The sequence below is a fragment of the Gorilla gorilla genome, chromosome 19 (genome assembly GCF_029281585.2).
Source record: "Gorilla gorilla gorilla isolate KB3781 chromosome 19, NHGRI_mGorGor1-v2.1_pri, whole genome shotgun sequence".
NCBI classification, from domain to species: Eukaryota; Metazoa; Chordata; class Mammalia; order Primates; family Hominidae; genus Gorilla; species Gorilla gorilla.
The window spans coordinates 58,746,975-58,767,508 of record NC_073243.2 but is presented as its reverse complement, the minus strand read 5'-3'; the positions used below and the strand labels follow the sequence as shown (position 1 = coordinate 58,767,508).

The 20,534-nt window shown below is 34.7% G+C and overlaps 1 long non-coding RNA gene across 1 annotated transcript; it reads right to left on the bottom strand.

Moving 5' to 3' along the window:
- Positions 1-832: 832 nt before the first annotated feature.
- Positions 833-8,424, bottom strand: LOC129527891 (uncharacterized). Its single transcript, XR_008672980.2, has 5 exons — positions 8,208-8,424; positions 7,929-8,104; positions 3,723-3,829; positions 2,839-2,945; positions 833-1,217 (listed from the first exon to the last, which is right to left on the bottom strand). It is a non-coding gene; the product is annotated as an uncharacterized lncRNA (long non-coding RNA).
- Positions 8,425-20,534: the final 12,110 nt, after the last annotated feature.

The following is a 20,534-nucleotide window of genomic DNA, read 5'->3' as shown; positions in this document are numbered from 1 at the left end:
ACCGAACCACCTGCTCTCAGCTTACACTGTACTAAACTCTTTTATCTCATGTAATCTTCCCAGCAAACTTAGGAAGCAGGCACATTCCTGTTTTACAGATAAGAAAAGTGAGGCACAGAAAACTAGTTTGCCTATGGTTACCTACATAAGGAGAAACAGTCATGATTTGAACCTAGCTGTGTCTGATTCCAGAATGGTAACATTCACCCTTCATTCTGTAGCCTGAGAGAGCAGGCAGGATGAGGATTCTCTTGGCTGCCTTTCAATGTTTTCAAGAGATTTTTCTACAAATTCCTTTTCATTATTCCACTTTCCTTTTCAATTTATGGACTTTATCAGCATCCCAAAGTATTCCATATCTGTAATATTTTGAAATTTTCTTGACACTACAGCTTGCTACCGTTCTCTGTCTCTCATGTTTGTTAAACATTGCTTTTGACCTCACACTTAACATCAGTTTCTTAATCCAATTTGATTTTATAAGTCCCTTTCTTGTTTCACTTCATATGCAAACTATAATGGATGCCATGCTCAGTTATTTCACCTCTATTTTCCTTATCATTTTCCATTTCCTAACCCGAGCAAACTGACACATTTATTTCAGTTTGTCAGTTAATTCCCCAAACCTAGCTCAACCAAATGATCAATTTTCTCTAATTCCGTTCACAAGCAATTTGGATAGAGCTGGAGAAAATTACAGAAGTGGATTAAGTTCAATGTAAACGTGTGATCTAAGTTGGACCCTTGATACTGTAGAGTAATCTTAATTTAAAAAACCAATTTATCTCATTTATTTTTTATTCAAGTTTCCATATACCTGCAGAAGTCATTTTAAACTGTATCTTCATTTCTCAAACTGTCAATTCTTTTTCTATCTTTTTCATTATCAATTCCTAATTTAACAGAAAATTCTTGCATTCCCTGTCTTACAACCATGCTTGTTCACTTCTTTTCCCAAGTTAATAGTATCTCATCCTACTCAGAACAAAATATTGCTCCCCTTTGTCCCCTCCTTTACAAAGTTAATTCTCCCAGAATTTCACCGCTTTCTGGGAGTTTGAACATTAGGTTATCTTTTATCTTTGGAATCATCATCTCCCACTCATTTGTGATTGAATCTCTTGTTGCTGCTTAAAAAATATACCCAAAGCGGTGTTTGGTTTTCTGTTCCTGTGCTACCTTGATGAGGATGATGGTTTCCAGCTTCATTCATGCCCCTGCAAAGTCGGAGTTGAACAATGAGAACACATGGACACAGGGAGAGCAACATCACACACCGGGGCCTGTCGGGGCATGGGGGGCAAGGGGAGGGACAGCATTAGGACAAATACCTAATACGTGCAGGGCTTAAAACCTACATGACAGGTTGATGGGTGCAGCAAACCACCATGGCACATGTATACCTATGTAACAAAACTGCATGTTCGGCACATGTATCCCAGAACTTAAAGTCAAATAAAAAAAATTATAAAATAAAATGGGAAACAAACAAACAAAAATACCCAAAGCTTCAGCCACTCCTTCCTAAGAAGAAAACAGATCTTTCCTTGATGTGGATTCCACGAAAACTTCTATAGTTACTTCAAGTTGCCACCTCTGACTCAGTGCTGGAAAGTGGCAGCCTATTCCTAAACCGCTTGTCTGTCTTATTTCTCCTCACAAAATGCTTCCTAAACTTCTCCACATCTTTCCCAGTTCTCATCACATGCTCTATTTGCCATTTATAGCCTCATCTTGCTCTTTATCTCATGAGCTCAGCATTGTCTCCACTTAAATCTGCTGCTTTTTGCTAAATACAGACTCAACCCAGTTTAGAGTAGACTTTCTGCTGGAGGATTCTCTAGCCATATGATTGGAATGCAAGTAATTTTTCCTTTCCTGTCTGCCACTCTGACTCCTTTCTTACATACTCTGAAATCTATCTCCAGAGTGGTCTCCCCGTATGACCTACTATAAAATTGTGTTTGATGTTTCAACCTCTTGCAATCTGGCTTTATTCTCAACACTCTACTAACTATTCTTACTATCATCATCAATAACCTTCAAGTTGAGTTTTCAAATCAAATGTTCTGATTTCATTTTCCCTCCTTTCTTCCATGTTGTCAAGGCATCTTTCTCCAATATTTTTTCTTTTCTGAATTCTTTCATAACACTGTCATTTATTAATTAAGCCTGTAAAATTTTTGAGCATGTTTTATATTACAGGCAATTCGCTAGGCTCTAAGGAGAGAGAGAAGAACCAAACACACTTTTGTTCTCAAAAAACTGATGGTCTATGAAAGGAGAGAGACAAGAAAATCAACATGTAAAATAAAATATGTGAATGGCTTAACAGAGCATTAAAAAACCTGAAGAGGGCTGGGCGCGGCTCAGGTCTATAATCCCAGCACTTTGGGAAACTGAGGCAGACGGGTCGCTTGAGGTCAGAAGTTTGAAACTAGCTTGGCCAACATGCAAAACCCCGTCTCTACTGAAAACACAAAAATTATCCAGGCATGGTGGTTCATGCCTATAATCCCAGGTATTCGGGAAGCTGAGGCAAGAGAATTGCTTGAATCCAGGAGGCAGAGGTTGCGGTGAGCCGAGATCTCCAGCTTAAGTGACAGAGCCAGACTCCATCTCAAAAAAAAAAAAAAAAACTTGAAGAGGATATGGTAGAAAGAGAATAAAAAGATATTTTCTCAGCTTGGAAAAGTTTTTAACATCCCTTCTTTCATATCCATTCACTAATTTCTCTCCTCTTCCTGCTTCTTAAATATCAGCACTCTACATTCTTCTTTTCTAACACTATTATATTTTCTCCTTCAAACTATCTTCCACACCCATATTTTACCTTACCTTACTAAAAGAGTATCAGTAGCCTAGTTCCATCTGCCAAGTTCAAGATATGTTGGTGCTGTCTCTTCATTGTGTTAAAAAAAAGTTCATTTGTTCTTCTCTAAAATCTATAGAAAAAAAAAAGACAAAAGAAAGCTGTCTTTCTTTGTTGATAGTCTCATCTATTCAGTCCCCAAGTTAGTGATCCCACATTATCTGAATTACCACCATGTTATTTATGTATTTAGAGCCCCAATTAGGTAATGAATTAAAGAGAGACCCATTGCTTCTTCAATTTGTGGTTGAACTTTGCCTAACCAGTGGAAGGCATAAAGGTGTCTATAAATGGATGCATGAAGGTGAGGAAACAGATTAAGAATTATTAACAACTTACTCAGAATAATGCAGTGTGGTGATTTGCAGGCTTGAGCCTTGGTAATTGGGAGAAAGGCCACGTCATTAATACTAAGTGAGGAAAGGAGGAAGCATAAACTCTTGGTTTGCTTTTACATTTTTAAGATTGATGTATCGATAGGCATTCAGACAGAGGGCTGCAGGTTGCATTTGGAAATATTGCCCTGGACTTGAAGAAGGCTGAGAACACTTGCTGACAATGGGAGTGTTACAGTCAGTACTTGGATGCAGGGAAAAGAATAAATGACTCAAAGCTTAAGAATGGTTGATAGCATCATCTCAGGCTATTACAGACATAGAGAAATGTAGGGAAATTTTAATTTTAGATATACTGTGTGTGGGGTCAAAATTTAATACCCAAGTGGAAAAGTCCCTGCAGATTTGTTTAGACAACTATGGAGAAGCTACAGAGCCAACTGTTGAATCGGACCAGTGTCCTGTCACAAACATCAAAGCTGATAGAACATAAGGGACTGTTTGGTTTGACTAACCTGGAGAATAGCAGTGGTGTCCTCTTGTCACTCTTCTATTGAACAACCAAGAAAATGAAATTTTATAAGGAAGTGATGAATCCCAGTGAAAGGAATTAAAGCTCAACCTGAATGAGGTGAGAAAAAAACAAAACAAAACATCACCAATTGATTGTCCCATTTGATTTAGTAACCATGTAGTACAAAATTACACTAGAGTGGTAGGGGGAGGAGTTAGGCAATGAGTGATTAAGAAGAAACAGATGAGGCAGTAAACATAAAGCACATTTCAAGAAATTTGGCAGAAAATGAAAGAAGTGTATGAAATAGTAACTCCAGCAGTAGCAAAGTCAAATTAATTTAATTTTAACTTACTTTGTTTCTTCCTTTTCCTTTCTTTTATTTGAAGGTGGGGTAGGGTGGGGAAGGGAGTACCTATTATGTTCATGGGTAGAGAGTAGGTAGCATAGAAGAGAAGGGGGAAATTGGCAATTGAGTATGAACCAAATGGAATGGATAGCTAGCTTGGAAGATGCTTTTCAGTTGAACATAACCCACCCAATTGATGTTCAGTAAGTCTCTTCATAACACCAAGCTGCAAATTGATTTTTCTCGAGGGCATAATGCTACTTTGGTGGCCTGAGTCCAGGATTCTAAGGCATTTTTTTTTTTCTTTCTTAAGTTGGGAATGTTCAAGCATGTAGAGATCTAATCCTCCCTCTGACCTTTACATACCTTACTTTGTGGTTTTAAGGAAAATGGGCCAAAGCAATGAATGGAGACATGGGATTCACAGTTCAGAGGCTGGTTATGCATATAGCAGATACAATTTACAATCATGATTTTAACATTGTCTTTGCTAACAATTTTTTGGGGGAACAGGAAGTTAGTATTTGCTTCAGTGTATCCCACAGGGATATTATCAAGTGTAATAAAATAATTAAAATATTTTGCAGAACTTAAAGAAATTACATTTATATTTTACTGTAAGTTGCCTTTGTGAATACCAACTTATTGATGTAAATGTTATCTACTTTTCTGTGGAAAATCTCCTTACAAAACAGATAATTGACTGGTGTTACTGTGTTTCATCAAGCTGGCAGTACTCCTGTATCAGTGTGGTATTCTTTGTTTAGGAGAAAATATTTTAAAACCTGCCACATATATTAATGTGTGTTTTTAAAAATAATTCAATAAATTCATTCCAGACTTTACATTTATTTGTTAGGCTGGTGCAAAAGTAATTGCAGTTTTGGACAATAATACCATTTTTTAAAATTACAATTTTGTTTTATGACTTACCTGATTACCACAGGTAAAACATACTGGCATAAAATGCCTATGACTGATTTAAGCTGTTTCCCAGAAAAAGTTAACATGATATCACATAATGAAACACTCTTATACTTAAGATGTAATACTTTCATATTGTTAAATTAGATTGGAAGTAAATCACAAACCTTTATTAGTTAGAAATTTATATATATTTCTGATCCAGAAAAATGCCTATAACTTCATAAAAATATTCAATTCTTTCTTTCTCGGTGCTGTCATCATTTGTAAAGAGATTAATGGAAGTTGACAGCATGTGCCATTTATGTGTCAGGCTGGTTAGTAAAATCTTTTGATATGCAGAATTATTTGTCAGGTAACACATTTCTAGTTCTCTCTTCACCTTTAAGTCCATCTATCTACTTTGGGTCACTCCTATTTGTATCCAATAGAACAGCTTTAGCACAAATCAGCCCCATGAATTTTGTGTTCCTCACTTATTCTCCTTTCTTATAAACACTCAACAAATCTTATTTTTCAATTACCTACTATACTTTTCTCAGCAGTAGCACAAAACAAATGCAGTAAAAGCACAGATGATAGGTTCTAGTGACTAACTTGAACATTTGGGGAGTTAATCTCAATTATTTGAATAATTATTTTAGTTTGCTATCGAGTTCATATTTCAATTTAGATATATAATATAGTATCTAAAATTTCAAAACTGACTCAAAGTGATGTTACCAAGGGTTTTCTATTCTTTTTTTTTTTTTTTTTTTGAGATGGAGTCTCGCTCTGTCGCCCAGGCTGGAGTGCAGTGACGCGATCTTGGCTCACTGCAAGCTCCGCCTCCCAGATTCACGCCAATTCTCCTGCCTCAGCCTCCCGAGTAGCTGGGACTACAGGCACCCGCCACCACGCCTGGCTAATTTTTTGTATTTTTAGTAGAGACAGGGTTTCACCGTGTTAGCCAGGATGGTCTCAATCATCTGACCTGGAGATCCGCCCGCCTCAGCCTCCCAAAGTGCTGGGATTACAGGCGTGAGACACCACGCCCGGCCAAGAGTTTTCTATTCTATACAAGTATCTGACCTTAAGATAGTTTAGAACTACAGCATTTGACAATCTAAACAAACGATTGAACAAAAAACAAAACAACCCTATTTTTTCACTAATTCCAATGTTCACTTGCTATATTTTCATTGTCTTGAAGGCTTTTATGATTGTGCAGTTTTGATAGTAGAAAATGAATCCATGAACTCAAAGTAAAAGTAATTTCTTTAGATATCATTTCTTTTTGGGGTATTATCAGTAAATTCAATCCTAACTATATTTTCCTGGATTGGTAATATTTGACACAATTCCTTTTTATTATCAAAGTCACTATACTTATATTTTGATGACATGTAAAGTTAATAAATCAATGGCTTTAGAAGTCTACACTGAGTGGTAAAAGAAGTCAGGAGCAGGAAGAAAACATATTTTTGGACCATATTTCATTGGCATGCTATTTATTTAGAAAACCGTGTCTCTATTCTAATTGGGTATGTAAATCTTTAGGTTTTTTTTTTTGGTAAAATGTACAGTTAATTGTATATTTGGGAATTACTGCTTCTTAATATTTTTATAACAATGGGTCATGCAATGGTTTTTTTCTTGACTAAGTAAAAATTAAGTTGTATTCATGTGCTTTCAAACTCAAATGTAACAGTTCCTAAAACAGAATGCAAACTTTTACATATAAAGAAAAGTACATTTCCAGTGTGTTATTGTAATATTTAGAGTAGTCTAGATATTTCAGAAAAAAAGCTCTGTATATCTTTTATAGTGATTAAATGTATTTTCCAACTTCTCAAATTCAACTTTCAATTATTTTTATAACATCAACTAATTTTGCATTAAATTTGATTTTGATATATTGTATAAGATATGGCTCATCTTTTAAAGAAGTTTTATATTTTTAACATATGGAACATGCTTTTATGTCACATTTTCTAAAGGTTACAATTTCATGAACTGGCAATTAAAGGCTTATTTAATTGAAGAAGTTCAGAGTTGAATCAGCATTTCCCAGTGGCACGTATCTTTAGCAGTAAGTACAGAAGCAAACTCGGAAGAAACACGTTTGAAGTGGCAGAACTAATCATGCAGAAGCAATTTGTGATTTTTTCTCTCAGCCTAGATAAAGCAGAGCATTATGACATCGGCTGTGCTGAACAAGGTCAATTTACTGTGAAAAGCCAGCTATAGACTACAACTTCAAATAGACTTTTATCCTGCATAGCTAAAAACAGGATTTAGCCTATTGCTTACACCGCAGAATGGGCAAAATGAAGTGGACAATTCAATTAGGATGCACCCGTATTTGTCACTAACTTTTTTTTTTAACTGTTTCAGATAATCAGCTTGTAACTGGATCCAAAGATTTCTCCCACCCCTGAGAACAAAGTCTAAATGCTTGGTTGTTCATGTTCTCTGCAAGAAAGTGTATTTTTTAGTGTTATAAATGTAATCAATAAGAATCCACCAATTATGTGTAAACAAATTTTAGCATCCATTTTCTTTTCTTCCATTTAATTTACTTTAGACTTTAAAATGCAAGCTTTCCCTGAGAAATACATACGAAACTGTCTTTACAAATTATATATTAAAAACATAAAATAACTTTTTGAATTTAGCATTTATGTGATGTGCTATACGAATATTTGCCTATTATCCCTTAAATAGAAGACACTTCATAAAGATGATTCTGCCTCTTCTGTTGGACTAGATGTAACATTCTCATTAATTTTTCAAAATGATTATATTTATGGGAGTAATCATATAAATTGTTTGGCTAATCACAGTGAATAAACAGTCTTCTCTCTTAGCAATGGGGAAAAAATCTCTCCTACCTTGTTTTCTGGCTGATGTCCAGAATAGATTATTCTTGTGAAAAATGAAATAAGAGTGTACCTTAATTATCTGTTCAAGGATTCAGCCATCTGGGATATTCATGTTTTAGTGCATTTAACTTTATTAGGTGCATCTGATTGACTTCTTTGGCCACAATTTATATTGATAATGGTGTCAATAATCAATTATATTCAAAATATCATGAAAGCTGATGACATTTATTCCTGGAAGCTGAGCTAGAAAGTTAATGAAGATATGATTAAATGTCATTGTTAATATAGTTTGTAATAAAAATATACATCCATGCCTAAAGCATAATAGCTCTAAAATTTAATGTACCAGTCAACAGTTTGTGGGCCATAATCTGCTGCTGCTGTTAAACGTTTGGCAGGTGATGGAACTCCATGGTGTTGACATTCACTCCTGGAAGATTGTAGAAGTCAGTCTTTTAATGTTTTCATTGGCTCACAGAGATGCTGAGGTCATGTATCTCAGTAAGACAAGCATCACTGGAGTCTGCTTTTGCTGATCCAATGATCGCCAGTAACACACTGTTCTTTTAGAGTTTATGACTCTGCATAAAGGACAGAGTAAAATATGTGACTCAGGTCAAAAATGAGGATGAAAGAAATCAGGGATGAGGTAGTCATTTTAAAAAGAAATGTACAATCACTGCTTGTTACTATTACATATTAAAACTCAAACTCCAGATAAATGAAAACAGATATATTTCTCCCACAGATGTTAATGTTTGTATTTAGTAACAATCAAAAATATATTAAAAAATTAAAACACGTCTAAATTAATTTTGTCTTTATTTTTTCAAATTTAGGCATTTCACATCATTTGTATGTGTAGCTGCTTCTTTTTGTTTTGTAAGACATTACCACTTAAATAATCCTCCAAAATTCAGTATCTATTGTGAACTTTTAATAGTTAGGAATAGTGGGTTATAAACTTTGTATTTCTGTTGTGCTGTAGCATCACTATACTATGTAATGTTATGTATTCACACAAGTAATATTTTAGATTTAAAAAATAGAGAATTGTTAGATATAGAGTATGTATTTTGAATACAATATTAATATATGTGTAATATTCTGTAACTGTGATAGTTTTACACTAAAACAGATGATATGAATACTGTTACATCACCAGATCACATCACAGTTCTCAGCCTTGATTGGAATCACCTGGATACCTTCAAAATACAATGTGGTTGATTCCAGTCCATGAAATTGTGATTTAATTGATCTGGTATATTGCCTGACACTATTTAGAAACCAAAACATGCCAACCAATTTTTTTTTTTTGGTCTGCATAGTGACAATTCAACTGGCTAGTTCATTACAAATTTTGAGGGTAAATATCATAGGTTCAAATTATTTTTTCAATTTTTTTACCTGGATAATTTCTTCAATTGTCCACTTTACTGAAGTAGAGCCTGAATTATAATACTTTTTTGTGTGTCTACGTGTGAAGTAGACTAATTTCTGAGAAATCATTTTTAATACAAGCATTCCAGCATTGCATATACTAAAGAACTTTAAATGTACTACTTGTAATGCACCTATACAGATTGTTTCTTTCAATTATTTGCAGTTTAACAATCACTACAATGGCAATTTTGTGTTGAATAAAATTACATATAAAATGATATAATAGATGTGAAAGTGCTTTTCAAACTTAAAAAAGCTAAACAAATTGAAGTATTAGTATTATGGTACCATTGTGTATCAACAAATTCACTTAATTGAGAAGTCTTTATATTCATATTCAACTGTAATCCAATCATTCTCTTGGTAAAGAATTTTTAAGTACATACTTACACAATCTCTTTGACATTTTACATTTTGTCTAACATTAGTGAAACTTCATTAGGCTTTAAATTTCAGAATTTTTGTATTCTTATGTTTGTGTGTTTATCTTCAAAGCAATCTCTACTATGGCACATATTGTGCGTTTGGATAATCCAATCATGGTAAGTTAATACTCCTGATTTAGTGACCAAATAAGATACATCTTCGGGCTTACTAATTATCAAACAAGTTATGAAATTATTTCACTTTCTAACCTGCCATGGCCAAGATAGTTGACTTGCATAATGTAGTTTAATTACTCTTAAAATTGCACACACTCCTTCAAAAAGAAATGAGAGAAGCCAGTGATCTGTGACAAAGCCAACTTTCAGCCTCTCATTGACTAACCACCCAACAAACATCCATTTTGTTTACATTTTGAATTACATGATCCCCAGTGTCTTACAATCTAATACAATGCAGCAAATGAACAAAAATGAACAAAGCATCATCACCTCTACTCCTACTCTCATCACAGGAAATAATCTCGTCACTCTGGAAAATGTAAAAACGACTGGGTTATTTACATTGGCCAGGGTCAATATACTTCTCTTGAACACAGGCATGCAATAATTTTTGAAATTAAACCATAAAATATCCTCATTAAATGTTTCATAGAAAGTTTTTAACATTAGGTATAAAATTAACAATCCTGAATAATCAAAAGAAAACAAGATAATAGCTATTTTGAGTGACATTATGTTTGTCTAAACCCCAAATATTCAAGAACAGAAATTTCCAGTATGAAATAATGAGAAAATGAGGGGTAAGCTCTGTATAGAAATATAGAAAAGGAAGGTGACAGAGACGTGAATCTATAGTTTTATAGCAAATTATTAAAAAAAAAGAGCACAGGAGCTGGTATTGACACTATGCCACAACCTATGTCTATGTGTTGAAACTTTGCAGACATGTTTCCCCTTGCGATATTCAGCTAAGTGTGTATTTGTTCTTATGTTTGTGAGAGAAGAATAGCAGGTGGAGAGAGAGAGAGAGAGACAGAGAGAGAGAGAGAGAGAGAGACAGAGAGAAAGTGCTGGGAGAGGGCAAAATGCAAGTGTTGTGTTTTATTTTTTTAAAGTAAGAGTTACAACCAGAATAAAAAGTAAGATAAATATAAGAATAGTTAATTATACCTGTAGAAAAGTTAGAGTAGAAAATAATTTTTGAATATTCCAAGATTTTTGGAATAGTGTAGCAGGCTTATGAAACTACAATGTTTTCCCTCATTTATGAATTATAATTTTAAGTAGGTGTAAATGGAAGTTGCTTATTGGTGAATGGCAATTTTAAATATTCAGTTGTCTTTGAATTGAGATGATCCAAAGTGATAAACAATCCAGAAAATGAATAAACAAGCAAGCAGACCGTCATCCTTTAGTTCCTCTTCAGCGATCTGTATCTCTTTTTGGTCTATTCACAGATACGTCCTAGAGTAATCCCTCTTCATGGGAGTTTGTAAATCATGACAGTCCCATGACCAGATGGGAACCCTGTCTGCTTTAAGTATATTGAAAAGTGGGAGAGCCAGTATATTTTAGTTCATTATTAAATGGCAGTAGATTCTATTGATGCTTTCTTTTCAAACTCCTTTCTACTGCTATTTTGCTGCTGTTATTCTAGAAACCTAGCATGTAACTTCTGATAACTGCTTATGTTTAACTCTTTACCTAAAAGTATTTCAAGGCTTTCTCTTCATTATTTTCTTCCCTATAAAGGATACTGTGAGCACAAGGACAATGGTGACAAGAGACTGCAGGCACCAGTAAACTGGCTACGAAGGGAACAACAATTCATTAATTTCAAGAGTCTTGAGTTACTATGAGATAGAAATGGTACTGGCCTTGATGGACTGAAAAACGCTGAGTGTTCTGACTTTCCTACTATAAAATGACACAGCCTTAAGTGTTAAGAATGATCTATGTTGGGATAATTGGTGTTTATTTTGAAAAACATTAACTCTGAGACTATAAAGGAATGAGAAAGTTAGAAAACAGCATAGCCTAGCGAGAAGGTATGTGATAGAGTGTCAGAACATCTGGATTCTGGCTTGAACTCTGTAATATTACAAAACCCAGTGGATTTCACCAAGTCTGCTGTTCCTCTTTGCAAAATGAGATTTTGTTCTTTTACCTGCCACAAAGAAGTGCTATGAATATACGTGATCTTAAGGACTGAAGATGTTTTGCTCCTACTGAGGGAATGTTAGACAGCTCTGCATACTCCTTGACCTATCAAGCAGAGTTTCTCCTTCTCCCCCTCCTTTCCTCTCTTCCTTCATCATTGGAGATCCTGTTTCTACAGAGTGCCAACCAGGACTGCTGTGGGTGCTTGTTTGTGATATGTGTAGTTCAAGGAGCACCATTTTTGCTGGATATTTATTTAAACAAACTTCAGGCAGATGGCAGTAAAGTGTTTTGTTCCAAAAAATATCCATCTATTACAACAATATTCTGACATGTGGAAATAAAGTGTTTTGACAAAGGGATACATTTTTTTTTCTAATTATCACAAAATCATTTGGTGGTATTCTAATTGGATACAGGTCTGTCTTCCTCATTAGAGACTGGCAATAAGAGACATACAAGAACTTAATAAAACATTGTAGAGGAGACTTCTGCATCTAGATAGAAGAGGACTGAGTGAAGTAGGAAGTGATGATCAACTTAAAGGTTCTGGGTCTTGTGAAAGTTTTTAGATAAATTTATTTTAACAGCTCTGAAGTCTTCAATAGCTCTTAGACTGTTATAATTAAATGTTATTAATTGTATTTTGTAGACTTCGGTGGAAAGAACCTGGAAAGTTTTATTTTTTTTCTTTTAATATGTCTAACTCCTCTACTTCCACAAATATATTAAAGGGATTCTTTCTTAAAATTTGTTTAGCAAGTTCATTCATACTTGGAGTTGATTATATATGCAGTATGTGGAGAGGGTGTAACAGAGGTGTCTTCTGAAAATTAGAAAATAAATTTGCTCTCTGAGAGTTAAACCACAAATCAAGATATGAGGAATCAAAGCAGATATTTTCAAATACAGATATTTAAAAGGAGCCCAGTAAGATCTGACTTTGATAAAAGACATTAATAGATCTAAAGAAGGAATGGGCCAATCAGAGGGGGCCTGGTCACCTGTGTAAGGTTAGAAAAAAGAGGGTTTCCACAAACAAACTTTTGCCCCTCTCAGAAGAGTCCATGCCGCATCGCTCCCTTTAAATTTGTCTTTTAGAACCCAATGTCGTGTCCCCTAAAATCCAGAGCCGTCATTTAAAATAAAATAAAATTAGGTTGTGCCCATGTTAAAACTCACACAGCTTTCTCTTGTGCTGAGAATTCCTCACCCTGGCCTCCAAAGCCTCCTAGGATATTTTTCCTGTCTATCTCTCCATCCACGTCTCTGAGTTCTCTATCCCCTGCCAGACATTCCGGCCTTCTTGTGTTTCTCAAGCTTGCCACCAATTTTCACTACTAGGGGCCTTTGTACTCGCTTTCTTCCCTGCCTGGAAGGATCCTCCAGGGCAAGCTCATTCTTTTTTTTTTTTTTTTGAGACGGAGTCTCGCCCTGTCGCCCAAGCTGGAGTGCAGTGGCGCGATCTCTGCTCACTACAAGCTCCGCCTCCCGGGTTCACGCCATTCTCCTGCCTCAGCCTCCTGAGTAGCTGGGACTACAGGCGCCTGCCACCACGCCCGGCTGATTTTTTGTATTTTTTTTAGTAGAGACGGGGTTTCACTGTGTTAGCCAGGATGGTCTCGTTCTCCTGACCTCGTGATCCGCCCGCCTCGGCCCCCCAAAGTGCTGGGATTACAGGCGTGAGCCACCGCACCCGGCGGGCAAGCCCATTCTTAATCTGTCAGATTAAAAGTCATTTCCTCAAAGATGTTTTCCCCACACCGTCTGAATAGAAACCCAGCCACTCTCTGTAACATTAATGTACTGTAATTGTCTCCATAATTAGCAGAAACCTATCCCTATCTGATTGTTTATTTGTTGGCAACAAATACTCCCAAGCTAGTTGCCATATTTGTTTACTTTTCTTTCTGGGGACACAGTTAGGTGAACGCAGTGCCTACCGCCTGGTTGTAGAGACAGACATACGGAGACCTGCCTGAAGATCAGAACCATGGGCAAAAGCTGGGGTGGGGGGATCCAAGCAACATGTGGGATTCACGGAGAGGCCACCGAGGGTATGGCCTGGTGGAGTTCCAGGCATTTGGTTTCCATGGCAGGGTTAGGTAAGCTGTCTCAGGTGGAGCCAAGCCACACCGTTGGGCCTGCACTAGGCAGGCAGCTAGGCGCTGGGAAAGCCACAGAACTCGGAAGAGGAGGTCGAAGCACTGAACTTGGCAGGTGGCCTGAGCAGAGGACATAGGGTCCCAACTTCAAAGTACTTTTCCTCTGAGGTATATTTCAGCTCGCAAACATTTCCCAAGAAGACAAGAGTAAATCCCAGAACGCAAGCTGACTTTGGCTAGTATCTCAACAGTGATAAGGGCCCGATTACACGCTCTCGCTCTATCATGTTTGCATTTGGCCATATAATGAACCAAATTATGCACCCTTTACTCTGGGTCTCCAGGTACTTAGGCAGAGTTTCAAATATATTTGAACCTAATCTAAATTACTTCACTTTGACTCCATCCTCCTCCAACAAGTCTTCCCATGCCTCCACTAAGTTGCTGTCTATTAATTGCAACATTGTAGTTGTTGTGGAAAAGCAAAGAACAATGTTAGACTTTTTGTATGTCTGCATATTTATTTACCCTCACAATCTCCAAAATCCTTGTGTTTAACAAGTCTACATGTTTTTCAAATATAGTTCAAAACCTGTCTTGTTTTGTTTTCAATTTTGACTACTGTGAATTCCGTCTTAACTAAGATTAAAGATAGGATAGCAATAGGAAAAAGTTAAAATAAGTCAGTCAACTTAATAATCAGGAACCTACACAGAAGAAAGTTTGTAATTGCTGCCTGATAATCCCCATGGCATGTATAACTGGAGCACGCCAGAATGCTGCAGGGAAATTGTCAGAATGAGAATCAAGGACTTCAGCTTCAGGCTAAAAAAGTCAGGATTAGCTTGTGACTTACGTTGCCACCCATGACTCAAAGAACAACTATTCTTTCAAATGACAGGTTTTCTAGTTTAAACCATACGAATGAAAAGGAACATGCCTTTCACTGATGCATCATTGTTACTGTGGTTTAACTTCTTAACCCCTCTTCCTGTTGAAGATTCCTTCAATCTGAAGAGTGTCTACAGCTTCAGTCGCTAATTATGTTCCTACCTACTAGAATAAAAAAAAAATTAGGAAAGCATTCTTTCTTAAGGTGTGCATTGAGATTATTTTAAACAAATTATTATTTTAATTTATTCTGCAAAGGAAAAAAAAGCTCTTTCTGACAATCTATGTAATTATTGAATAATGGGTTTTGGTGAGCTTTAATTTATTAAAACTAAGACATTTTAAAAACACAACTACTATATTTGTATTTATGGATCCATAAACTTCCTTATTTGAATAATTTTATATTATATGCCAGAAAAGTATTAAATTGTTCAGGAAAAGGTTGTGTTAGTATTTACAAATTAATTTCATGTATCATATTTGAATCAGTAAGGTGTTATTGCTGCCTTCAAGAGAAATTTTATTCTGTCTGATTTTAGATATTTTCACACAGATAAGAATGTCCTTAATAACCTGACCCCATTTACTTAACATTACTTAATATATCCCATACCTTATTGTCTATACCCTTCTCTTAGCTGCCCCTGGTATTCATCTTATGCTATGGAACATGTGTCAAAACTAAGACATTATCATTGGGAAAATACTATAAACTAAACTACAGATCTTGTTTGGATGTCATCAGTTTTTCCACTATGTTCCTTTTCAGTTTCAGTATTCAGTCCACAGTGAATTTAGTTGTCTTGTCTCCTTGATCTCCAGTCTGTGCAAGTTCCTCAGTCCATCCTTGTCTTTTAAGACTGACTCTTTTGAAGAGCCAGGTAGTTTGCAGAATATTCCTCATTTTAGATTTGTCTGGTGATTTCTGATGAGGTTTTGCATTTTCTATAAGAAACCATAGAGGTAGCATGCTTTATTTCATTGCATATTGGGGGTACAATATGTCAGTATGTCTTATTACTAGTGATACTAATCTTGATCATTTATTGAGGAAGGTGTCTGCCAGATTTCTCCACCACATTATTACATTTCCCTTTCTATACTCTACTCTTCTAATAAGTTTCCCCACATTCAATAGGAGGTGATTAAGCTCCTTTTCCTCAAGGTAGGTATATCAAAGAATGAAGCTTCACTTTCTTAAGTGTCATACATTAAAAACCATCACAGTAATTAGTAAATATTTTAGGAGAGAGTGAAATTTTGTAATTCTCTCATGCCTTCTATATGAGTTATATTTTATCTATATAATCAATCAGCTATATATATATATATATATCAGTATGGACTTATGAATATTTGTTTTATTCTTTGGAGCAGAAGTGATAATCCAATAGGATTATTACTTATTTTGTTGTTCAAATTGTCCCAGCTTTTGCTACTGACAGCCCTTTCTTTCAGGTTAGGCACTACTTATTTTTGAAAAGCCACCTTCCTGCCCATCCCTCTCCACACTTTTTCTGAGCACTTTTTAACTTTCTGGTATCCCAAGATACTCCAAATTCATTCAGCATGTACTTTTTGTGCCCTAGCCCTAGAACCAGTCATTTCTCCAGGAAGTCCTGGCTCCTTTAATTGCAGTATAACATTAGAAACCAAGATCTGGGTGTCAGTGAGATTTGCTGCTCCTGGGGTGTCAACACACACAGCTGTGTTTATCTATCTGAATACACACACACACACACACACACCACTAATATTTCCAACTTCAATCCATCACTGTGTGGTTCATTCTAGCCATTCCTCCTTTGCTTATTTGTAATGTCTTTTCTTACACTGAGCATTCTGTCATTTCTTCCCTACAATACACTTCGTTATAAGTTCACCTGTAGTATAAATCTCAAGCAGTTTCAGAATTGCTAACAGTATCCCACCCTTACAAGACACAAATTGACCAACTAGAGTACAGTGTTTGTATGCAGATCTTTTTGTGTCTAGCCTTACAACAAAACACTGTTTAACAGTTACTTAGATCAGCTCTTTCCTTTCCTTTTCCCCTTATTGTGGTGATATCATACATGTATAATACACTTGATTCACTTGTCATTGTCTGTAATCAAATTTGGCTTTCTCATTTTATTGATTTTATGTTTAATTTTTTTTACAATAATGTTTGTTTTTTGTGGTGTACAGTTCTATGGGTTTTGACAAATGAATAAAGTCATGTGTCATCAGAATGATCACAGAATCATACAGAACAATTCCATCTCCCCAAATATTTCCTCATGCTGCATCCCCACTCCAAATACCCAGTAATCACTCAAGTCTTTTGTCTACAGTTTCATCATTTCCAGAAGGTCATATAAATTGGATCATATAATATGTAACATAGGTTTATAATGCATTTATATTACATAAATTAATAATTTATTCCTTTTTATGGCTGAGTAGTATTCCATTGTATGGTTGTACCACAGTTTTTTGTATTCAATCACTGGTTAAAGGAAATGTGGCTTGTATCCAGTTTTTGTTAAACATGAATAAAACTGCTATAAACATGAATGTTTAGATTTCCTTGTAAACATAAGTTTTCAATGTGCTTGCATAAATATCTAAAAATGAGAACACTAGGTCATATGATAAATGTATATTTCATTTTAAAATAAATTGCAAAGCTGTTTTCTAAAGTTGCTATTCTATTTCAAATTCTACCAGGCATGTTCAGATTCTTCTTGACTTACGGTGAGGTTACCTCCCCAAAAATTTCTCATAAGTCAAAAATATTGTAAGTCAAAAATGTATTTAATATCATGAAAACACACTGTAAAGTTGAAAAATAGTAATTCAAGCCATCATAACTTGGGAACCATCTGTATAAGAATTATAGTTGCTCTTAATCCTTGTTAGTGCTTTGCATGTCAGTTTTTTTGTTTGAAGTTTAGCCATTCTAATACATATGTATTACAATAGATATAGAGTAGTATATCATTGTGCTTTTAATTCATTCATTTCCCTAAGGACTAATTCATTCATTTCTCTCTTACTTGAACTTATTTCTCATTTATATATCTTCTTTGGTGAAGTGTATTTTCAGATCTTTTGCCTATTTAAAAAATCAGATTAATTGTTTTTGTTATTTATTTTTTAAGAGTGTTTATATATTCAGAGTACAAGTTACTTTACCAGATAGTTGATATTTTTTTCCGAATTTTGTCTTGTCTTCTTATTCTTTGTCTTTTGCAGAGAAAAATAATTGAAATAATTTCAAAAGAGTCTGATTTACCAATTTCTTCTTTTATGAATTGTGTTTTTGGTGTTATAGCTACAATTTTACAAAAACCAAGGTCATGCCAAACTTCTATGATTTCTTTTCAAATTTTTATAGCTTTACATTTTACAATTAGGTTTATAATTTATTTTGAGTTATTTTAAAAATAAGGTAGTAGGTATCTTTTTCATATGCATGTCCAATTGTCCTAGAACTTTTTGATTGTCCTTTCCCCATAAGTTGCCTTTTTACTTTTGTCAAAAATTACTTAACTATATTTATATGTGTCCGTTTTCAAGTTCCCAATAATATCCCATTGATATATGAGTCTATCCTTTCACCAGTTCCACACTCTCTTGATTACCAAAGTTTCATACTACATCTTGAAATTGTGTAATGTGAGTTCTCCAATTTTACTTATCTTTTTCAGAATTGTTTTCTTTGTTTTAGATCCTTCCCATTGCTCCATAAAATTTTAAACCAGCTATTCTGTATCTGCAAAAATACCTGCTGGTATTTCATTTGAGATTGCATTGACCTTATAGATTAAGTTAGGAAAACTGACATCTTAAAAACGTTGAGTCTTCCAATCTAAATTCTATCCAGTGTATTTCTCCTTATTTAAGTCTTCAACTTATTCCATCAGTTCTCATTGCAATATTCTTCATATATTTTGTTAGATTTGTACCTTAGTATTTTGTTTATTTTTGGAGGGGGTGATATTATAATTTTTTAAAATTTAAAACATTATTCATTGCTGGCATTGTAAGAATAAAATTGACATTTATATACTTATTTATTTTGCATTCTGTAACCTTGCTAAAGACACTTACAGTTTAAAAGATTTTTAGTAAAATCAGAAAGAAAATTTTTAGTAAAATCTAAAACAAAATCTAATTTTCTTATGAATTTTCTAAATGAACAGTTATGCTGTCTGTAAAAAGAGACAGTTTTATGGCTCCTTTTTTATATATATGACTTTTTTCTTTTCTTGCCTTACTGAACTACCTAGAACTTTAAGTATGTTGAATTGTAGTGTTGAGAGAGTTCAACTTTACCTTGCCCCTGCTCCTGACATTTAAAGTATTCAGTTTCTCACCATTCTGTATGATGTTCATCATAGGTTTATGTATATGCTCTTCATTAGGTTAAGAAACTTTCTTCCAGTTCTAAATTTGCTGAGTATTTATCATAAATGTGTACTAAATTTTTTAAACAAATTTTCTGCAACTATGGAGAAAATCATATGGCTTTTCTTTTGTTTGTAAATATTGTGAATTACATTTTTTTAACATTAATTGACTGTATATTCCTGAGAAAACCTCCAATCAATTGTTCATGGCACACTTTTCTTTCTTTTCTTTTTCTTGGTTTTTTTTTTTTTTTTTTTGACAGAGTCTCTGTCACCTGGGCTGGAGTGCAGTGGCATAATCACAGTTCACTGCAGCCTTAAGTTCTTGGGCTGAAGAGATGTTCTTGCCTCATCCTCCTGAGTAGCTGGGACTACAGGTGCATGCCACTATGCTCAGCTAATATGTTTAGAAATGGGGTCTTCCTATCTTGCCCAAGCTGGTCTCAAACTCCTGGCCTTAAGCAATCCTCCAGCCTTGGCCTCCTAAAGTGTTGGGATTACAGGTGTAAGCCTGTAAGCCACCACATCCAGCCTCTCTCTCTCTCTCTCTCTCTCTCTCTCTATATATATATATATGTGTATATATATATAACTATAATATATGTAATATATATGATATACAAGCCCATAATACACTAATATATGTATATATTAGTATATTGCAGAATTTGGTTGAATAATAGTTTGTTGTGAATTTTTATGTTGTGTTCATGAGGTATATTGTCTGGTAGTTTTCTTTTCTTATAATGGCTTTGCATGATTTTAGTATAAGGGTAATACTGGCTTCATAAAAGCCATTGAGAAGTGTTCCCTCATCTTCTATTTATTTGGAAGAGATTGCTTAGAAATGGTATTATTTAGTCCTTGTGTATCTATTTGCTTTTTACTTTAAATATCTATTTTAAAATTTTTCTTTAATTCTATTGGGTATTGTCTCATATATTTTGAAGTTTTATTTTAGGTAAATTTACAGTTAGCAGTTTTATATCTTCTTGGAAAATTAACCTCCTTATCAATATATAATGTCTCATTTTATCACCTAAGTACTCTTTCTTCTGAAATCTGCATTGTTTGGTATTAATATAGCAAATCCAGCTTTCTTTTGCTTAGTGTTTGTATGATATATCTCTTGCCATTCTTTTACTTTACCTTCATATTAAATTAGATTTCTTGAAGACAGCATATGATTGGGTCTTACTTTTATATACAATTTGAAAATCTCTCCTTTTAACTGGTGTGTTTGGACCATTCACATTTAAAATTATCACTGATATAAATACAACAA